General features: G+C 41.5%; 1 long non-coding RNA gene across 1 annotated transcript; it reads left to right on the top strand.

Annotated features, from left to right (window-relative positions):
• Positions 1 to 330: 330 nt before the first annotated feature.
• On the top strand, positions 331 to 8,487 carry LOC121903932. Its single transcript, XR_006098139.1, has 3 exons — positions 331 to 1,684; positions 5,012 to 5,130; positions 5,238 to 8,487. It is a non-coding gene; the product is annotated as an uncharacterized LOC121903932 (long non-coding RNA).
• Positions 8,488 to 8,755: the final 268 nt, after the last annotated feature.

Raw genomic sequence — 8,755 nt, 5'->3', positions numbered from 1 at the left:
GTAAATTAAAGAGTTCAGTCTAGACCTGCTCTATGTGGAAAGACCCCTAAAACAGACTTGACTCACACCTCCGTTGGGATTTGGGAAAAGAAGAGGAGTATCAGATTAATCCGTGATGAAAGTACTCATCAGCTGCTGTTTAATAATCACATCACCAGATATTCCTGTAGCGGTTCGATAATACCGTAATGACTGTATTATGACTGATGTCACTAATATCTACAAAGGAGTAATAATTAAATAATTATTTATTATAATTTAAAACAGCTGGACCACAGCAGAGGTTCAGACACCTGAAACATGCAGGTAGCAGCGGGAAAGTGCCCTGAGATGACTTTTGTTGTAATTTGACGCTATATAAATTAAACTGAATTGAATTGAATACCTGCATCCTGTCCAGCTACAAATGACAATAATAATATTGCTGTAACATGTATGATATACATGATCTAACGTGCATTTTGTAGGACCACTGTCAAGCAATCAAGAGAGAAGAAAGAAAAAGCATTTTCACTATCTCATCAGTCTTTACTGACTTAATGGAACTGAAGCATGTTAGATGAACATCATCCACTGCCTGGCATCACGTCGCAGCATTTTAATGGGATGTTACAGCCTGCTGTTGCACACACAGTCTGTTGATGCGGTGACTCCACCGACAGTCAGTTCGTTGTCACGTATGCCAGGAATGAGAAGGCCAGCTCACACAGATATGATGCGGGAAAACTGCAACAGCACACTGCTTGTGAAGTTGGTTAAAGATGGATATCTCACAAGCAGTCAAAGTGGAATGCTGTCTTGTGTGCAGGGTCCTCTGATATAAAGGGGAACATATCGAGATTCTTGTTCACTACTCTGTCTGGCTGTAGAGTTTGGATTGGAACCGGTTCAGTTTGTCAGTGACTGTGAGAATGTTTTCATTCCACGCAAACTGCTTCAGTTCATCTCACAGTTCATAAACACAAGACAACACCTTTCCCCTTGAAAGCCAGCACACGTCTGTAAGCAGCGGAGACTACGATGCTCCACCTCATCAACAGCCTTGATTTCAAAGGACGTGACTTGGCGTAACTGACAACCTGGACAGCTTGTTCTAATACTGCAGTAAGATCCAGGGTCATTGCCTTCATGACAAGGTGATGAATCTGTGAGATAAAAAATGTTCTGTCTGGTTGCGTGCCTCAACATTTCTTTGCTATTTGTAGAGCAAACCTGCTGCTTTTTTTGTAATTTCTCATTTAAGGCAGCCTCGAGGTCAGTGGACATGTCATCAATACAGTGTTTTTTGTTCTGTTGTCAGAAAAAGTTATTTTAGCTGCGTCTGGTTATTTCATTATCCCCACAATTTTCTTGGAGGATGAGTGCTTCAGCAGCAGTCTGGCTTCTTTGTTTTTGCGGTGAGCGCCGCCATCAGGAAGCTTTCCTCCTGAGTGTTCTGAGGGAGGCTTTGAGCTTTATGTACCATGACGAATCTTTCCGTCGTTTTCTCTGGCAGTCACTTTTCGCCTTTTGCCTCGTCCCATCTTCTCAACTAGAGCCAAAAGTTTTATTTCTCCGCCTCCTACGATACTTCCCTGGTTGCCTTGTGCAGTCTGGCTCCCTGTAGTCCCAGTTCCTTGAGCAGATGCACCGTTATGTCTCCAACAAAGCCTCGAGCACTAGATGGAGTGTGAAGCTCTACCCGGTAGGTGTAGGTGTTGTTGTTTCATACTTCTTGAAACAACAAGGCAATTCAAAGTGCTTTACATAGAACATAAAAGGCATCAAGACAGGATATAAAAGCAACACAAGGCAATGTAAAAAGACATTTAAATATAATTAAAAAGTGTTATATTAGAAATAAAAGCTAAAATAGAATAAGATCAAACAGGAGAGTAAAAGTTACAGATATTAACTCTCTAATTAGATTTAATCAAAGGCAACAGAAAAGTCTTCAGCTGTGATTTAAAGAACTGAGAGTTGCAGCAGTTGCAGTTTTCTGAGTTTGTTCAGATATGTGGAGCATAAAAGCTGAACGCTGCTTCTCCAGGTTTAGTTTTGACTCTGGGGACAGAAAGCAGACCTGATCCAGACCACCTGAGAGTCTGGATGCTTCATAACGTAGCAGCAGATCAGAAACCATTCAGTGCTTTATAAACCAACAGCAGTATTTTAAAATCAGTTCTCTGACAGACAGGAAGCCAGTGTAAAGATCTGAGAACTGGACTGATATGATCCACTTTCTTGGTCTTAGTGACTCGAGCAGCAGCGTCTGGATCAGCTGCAGCTGTCTGATCTATTTTTTTAGGAAGACCTGTGAAGACAGCGTTACAGTAGTCGAGTCTACTGAATATAAATGCTGGACCAGTTTTTCCAAATCCTGCTGAGACATAAGTCCTTTAATCCTTGATATATTCTTCAGGTGATAGTAGGCTGACTCTGTAATTGTCTTAATGTGGCTGTTGAAATTCAGGTCTGAGTCCATGACGACACCAAGATTTCTGGCTTGATTTGTGGTTTTTAACGTCATCGATTGAAGCTGAGTGCTGACTTTTAAACGTTCTTCCTCGGCTCCAAAAACAATTACTTCAGTTTTATCTTTGTTTAATTGAAGAAAATTCTGGCACATCCAATCATTGATTTGTTCAATGCTCTTACTCAGTGCTTGTATTGGACCAGAGTCCCCTGGTGATACGGTTATGTAAATTTGTGTGTCGTCTGCATAACTGTGGTAACATATTTTGTTGTTTTCCATAATCTGAGCCAGTGGGAGTTTGTAGATGTTGAACAGAAGAGGCCCCAGAATGGAGCCTTGGGGAACTCCGCATGTCATTTTTGTCCCCTCAGATGTGTAATTACCTACAGACACAAAGTAGTCCCCGTCCTTTAAGTAGGATTCAAACCAGTTCAGTACTGTGCCAGAAAGTCCCACCCAGTTTTCCAGTCTGTCTAGTTCTATGTTGTGGTCGACCATGTCAAAGGCAGCACTGAGATCCAGTAATACTAATGCTGTAATTCTGCCATTGTCAGTGTTTAAGTGTATGTCATTGAAGACCTTAACAAGAGCAGTCTCACTGCTGTGATGTGGTCGAAATCCTGACTGGAAGACATCAAAACAGTTGTTTAGAGCCAATGGACCTATAGTTGCCCATTTGTGATGTGTCTAGATTGTTCTTTTTTAAGAGGCTTGATGACGGCGGTTTTCAGGGCCTGTGGGAAGACACCTAAAAGAGATGTGTTGACAATCTGTAGAAGATCTGAGGCCATGCAAGAGGCAGCAGGAGAAGGATTTCAGATGTTGTATAATGTTCTCCAGGTATTTAAGGTTGATTGGATAAAATTGTGTCATAATACTTGAATTGATTTTAAAGTGGACACAGGGACAACACATATCCTGCACCTGATATGGAGGCGCTGACAGCTTGTCTAATCTTCTGAATTTTGTCAGTGAAGGAGGCAAAGTCATTGCAGGCCCTGGTGGAAAGAAGTTCAGGGGCTACTGACAGGAGGGTTTGTTAGCCTGTCGACAGCAGCAAATACCTGCATTATTATTATTTTTGGCAATGATGTCAGAGAAGAAGGGCCGCCTTGCATTTCTCAGTTCCAAATTATAGATGTGAAGTCTCTCTTTATAGATGTCATAATGAAGCTGGAGATTTGTTTTTTGCCACCTGCGTTCAGCTTTTTGGCGTTTCTCCATGGAGATCTTTTCTTACCAGAGACAACCTTCACTATAGTGGGTGCAATGGCATCGATAACATTTGTAATTTTAGAACTGAAATCATCTAGAAGCTCATTGACTGAGACCCAAGAGAGGGCGGATGTGGAGGAGAAAGCCTGAATAAATATTTCACTGGTGATATACCGTTTTGTGATTACCTCTGTTTGAACAGTTGTGTGCATGGAGATAAAACTCTCAAAGAAAACACAGGAATGATCAGAGAGAACAACATCAGCCACCACAACCTTAGAAATGTTCAGACCATTAGAGATGATTAAGTCCAGATTGTGCCCCTTGTTGCATGTGGGCTCCGTCACATGCTGAGTCAGTCCATAGTTATCAAGAACATAGCAGTTCTTTAGCTCCTCTGTCCTGGGGGTTGTCAACATGGAGGCTAAAATCACCAACAATAACTACACAGTCAACACAGACAATAGACAGCAGTTCAGCAAAGTCATCAAAAAAGGTTGAACAGTATTTAGGTGGCCTGTAGATATTTAGAAATACAGCTCGAGAAGAGGAATTCAGCTGAAAAGCCACATATTCAAAAGAATCACAGTTTCCATAAGACATCTGTTTGCATTGGAGGGAATCATCAAACAAAATGGCAACTCCATTTCTTATGCTTTCCTTTCTTATGCACTTTAGCTTCACTCATAAAACTGAAGTTAGTAAACATAGAGCAACAGTTGATTTTTCATTCGTAATATCAGCAAATTCATTAATTTAAAATATTGCATATTTGTGTAACCGTACAGACATTCTGACTCATCTCTCACTGGCCTTAATGCTTTCCCTTTAGTATTACTTTCTCTTTAAAGGTTTTGCTGTTTGATGTTCAGTTCTATGAAGTTTGTTGCATGTGTTGCCTTTTATCTTTTTATATTCCCAGAAAAATCAGAGGTGTGTGTGTATCATATGAAGTTGAACCTTTGCAGTAACACAGTTTTTTTGGTTATTACCAAAGCATTGTTTTGAGCAGGGTTATTTTTTCTCAACCCTTTTTCTGTATAAATTTATAGTCACAATCACATCTTAAATTAAAATATTTTAACCTAATTGCCCTGAGGATAAGCCACCCCCTCTCATTGAAAACAAGTGATGTGGACATTTGATTTGATGAATAAAAAAGTTTCATTGTTTCAGATGTAACTTGTTAAAATTACAAATAATTACATATGCAGTAAGCTGCATCCTTTAGTTTTAGATGTAACAATTAACAAAGCTGAATTCAAGTTCAGCTGAGGTAACGGTGACAGAAGTATTTACATTATTGTCAATTTTTACTGTTTCAATCTGATTTCTTTTCAGTTTTTACATCAGTGACTGGCTTCATCATTAACATCGACACGTCAACCTCGATGACTCCACGGTGTTATGTCTGCACATAGAGCTCCAGCCAGGACCTTTTACAGCTCCTGTTCAATTAAGTAGGAATTACATTTTCAATACACAATGCTATATTATAACTATTAGGGAAAAATTCACTAGATGATAGAATACAGAACTATAATGTCACTCGATGTGCAAATTACAGGTGGGTGGAACAACAACCTGAGTTTGGTTCAGTTCCAGAACATTTTCTGCTGTCTGATGGTCCGTGTGGCGTTTCTCCGGGGAACAGCGTGACGGTCCAGGATGAGACGTCTCCTTGTCTGCTGTAGTGTCGCTGATGACTCTGATACTGCCTCCTCTTCATTTTAGGATGTCTGTAGTGTGATACTGGACCACAGTTACCTGCCGACACACTGAGGTCTGACAGAGAACGCGCTGGTGTATATAGGAGGGTTTGTTGTTCGACAGGTGCTGAAGCTGCTTTGATGCAATGTGTGCACAAACAGTTTTGTGTCTGATGTACCGGCATCATTTTCTGAAAGTTACCACCTGAGAACAACTGTCAGGGTGATCCACTCAGCAGAGCGCTGCATTCAATAAACCACAAACATTTCATCAGCAGCTCATCAATGCAGCGTTTCCCTCATCAACCACATGATGGTCCCACATAGCTCCAGAGGATGTGTTCAGTCTTAGTGATCATATTATCGAGACTCAGGACGGCATTGACAATCATCACTTTTGTATCCTGTCATCAGCTGTCAGCAACTTCCACGAGTTGAAGCAGCACCACATTTCCAAACTTCACACTCTGCAATTACAAAGTGGCAGCTTGAGAAAGAAGCTGAGTAAAACTGTTCAGGGATATTAATCCTTAAAACAAACATGTTCATATGTTGTTGAAAAGTGTGAGATGGAAACGACTTTGACTCTTACCAAGCTGCAGAGCCTAATTATTAATGTTTACATATGACTGAACTGTATATCTGAACACTGGTCTCAAACACTTGATGCACTACATTGTATGTAGTATTGTATTACTATTATTATTGTATTGTATTATTATATTATAGTGTCTAAAGTGAATTAATGAAGATGAGGATGATATTTGTGACATTGTGTAATGGCAGCTGCCTAATGAAGTGGAACTGAACTGGACTCATTAATACAATGACAAGCAACCAGGAGGCTTTATAACAATATAACAGATATAGAAATCTACATTTTTGGAGAAACTCATAAAAGTAAATGCTAAATAATTTACTCGTGATGTTACCTGTTCATAGATCAGAGTCTGCGTGTTCCAGTGGAAGTTGTTGTTATTCAGGAGGTTAATGTTGTTGACATAGAGCTGATTAGATTCATCCCCAGGAACTGAATTTAACTCCAACAAGTAATCAGTATCATGTTCAATTCCTGATGTTTATAACAAACCAAATTTCATGAAAGTTGGTTCAGAATTAAGCAAGTTTCAGTTGATTTTGTAGTGAAGTCTGCATCTCTCGTATTTGTTTACCAACAGATCTTGACCGCCACAATATGGTGGACATACAGACGCATAGTGGTGACATACAGCAGCGGCCAATGAGGCATCTACATTTCTATGGCTATGTACACGCAGGCAGCAGTGATAACGAGTTACTATGGTTACGGGGATGAGATAAAATCATGAATGTATGTACCTTAATGCTGAAATCTAGAAATATAACATAATTTTACATTTTACAGGGTTGCCAACATGTTCTAATTGATCTAAAATCAATCTATTAAATCTCATCACCAACAAGAGACCCTGCTTCACCAGACTGGTTCAGATCAGTGCAGCTCTGAGCTCAGCAGACCAGGTTCACTGAAGCTGTTTCTCAGCTGGAACAGTAAAACACTTTAAATATTAAATATTCATTCTTCTAATAATCATTTCCTGTTCTGATCCACCCGATCATATATCTAATTGATCTAGACTAGTGCAGGTTGCTGTTTCTTGACTTAATCCAAAGGTCAGGTGAGGTGGTGGTTGAGGACGCCCCCCCCCCCCCCTCCTTTGTATATTTCCATGCATAGACCTGTTTACTTCTTCTATCTGCATAGACCTGAGAGACTGAAGTGGGGAGTGTTGGATGATGGGAGGGATTTTGTGAGGAGCACAGATTTTTCTAATCCTATGTGATGAAGAAAAATGTGTGTAACATCTGGAATGTATATCGAAAACGCTACCCAGTAAACACAAATCAGCACATCCAGCTTCTTCGGGAGCCTGGACGTGCATGTTGCAGTTTGCAGCAGGGAGGTGACGTCATCCATACAGCTCCTTATTGGGGGACAGGAGGCTGGACTCCACCAACCACCTGCTTCAATAAGGATGACTTCAAATGCTGCTATGAAGAGGATGAGGGTGATGGAACATCCCATTTCAACCCGGGAAACCTGGGACCCCGGCCTTCTGGCAGCTGGTGTCGATATAGCCATTCTCCATCAAGTAGGTTGTAATCCTTCTTGCCACAGAGAAGAAAGTCTTCACCTCAACACTGGTTGTCTTGGAGTTCTGCTCATTGATATGGAGACTGTCACTGCCCTTTGCCACTCCAATGGGATGCTCAGCTTGGTCCAGGCAATGATCATGAGGGCCCATAGGAGCTTCAACTCAACAGTTCTTATATAACTTGTACGTGACACTTGACGTGTCAAACAGGGCAGATGGTTCTGCAGGTTTAGACACGTAACCTGGTGGACCCAGAGGCTCCTTCCTTGCAGGGTTGCTGTATTTAGTGTGGATGTTTTCCTCTAGCTCTTCCTTGGAGACCTCCAGCGATCCACAGGTTAATAAGCCTTCCTCTGATCTCATCCCAAAGGACTTTTAGACCCTTTTTTCTGACTCCTCTGCTTTCCTCCAGCATTTGCGGAGCTGCCTTCTGCTCGCCACCAGACCATCGGTTTCTTTCTCCCTCCTCCCCTTTGTCCTTACTACTGCCTTCCTGATGGTCACCTCGCCACACCTGCTGCTGCATTCTTCATACAGGATTTCCCTGCACAGGTTTAGCTTTGCTTCCACTGGGTCATGCAGGGTTCTCTGCAGCACTTTGCTCAGGTTTTCATCCAACTTTCTCCACTCTTTAGCTTCACTTGACTTTGGCCACTTGATCCTGTTCCTTGGTCCTGGGCCCTTCAGGCCCTTGGTCCTGTGAGCGTGCTACGAGGTTCAACCTTGGGAGTCATCGGCATCCCTTTCTTCCCCATCTGTCCTTTCTTCCTGCTCTGACTCCATTGGGCCCAACGGCACTCTGGTTTTCAACCTGGCCTCAGATCCCATTTGCATTTGGCAGAGGTTGCTGTATTTGTTGCCTTCACGTGTTTTTTAAGTGTTCCAGCTGTACACAAATGGTTTTGTTGCCGTCCATAAATGATCTTAATTTTATTAAAGCGGCTGCTCTGCTGTATTTTCTGTGTAAACTCTGTGAGGTTTCCTGTGTTACCTTCACTGCTGTCTCCAGGGTTAACCTGCCTGTCGCTATGGCAACCTCAGCCATGAGCATTTTTGTTTTTGTATGTTATCTGGAGGTCATATAAATTATTGACATGGCCTTCAGTTTTCAACCAGCGACAGGACCCGATGGCCGTGAGAGAAGACAAACAAATGACACTCTGGTCATTTTTATTTTGTTTTATAAGTTTTTTTAAACTCTTTAAAGTTTCTAAAGTCTCCTGCAGCTTTCAAACAAGACT

Source organism: Thunnus maccoyii, chromosome 1 (genome assembly GCF_910596095.1).
Source record: "Thunnus maccoyii chromosome 1, fThuMac1.1, whole genome shotgun sequence".
In the NCBI taxonomy this organism is placed as follows: domain Eukaryota; kingdom Metazoa; phylum Chordata; class Actinopteri; order Scombriformes; family Scombridae; genus Thunnus; species Thunnus maccoyii.
This window is presented reverse-complemented; position numbering and strand designations above follow the sequence as displayed.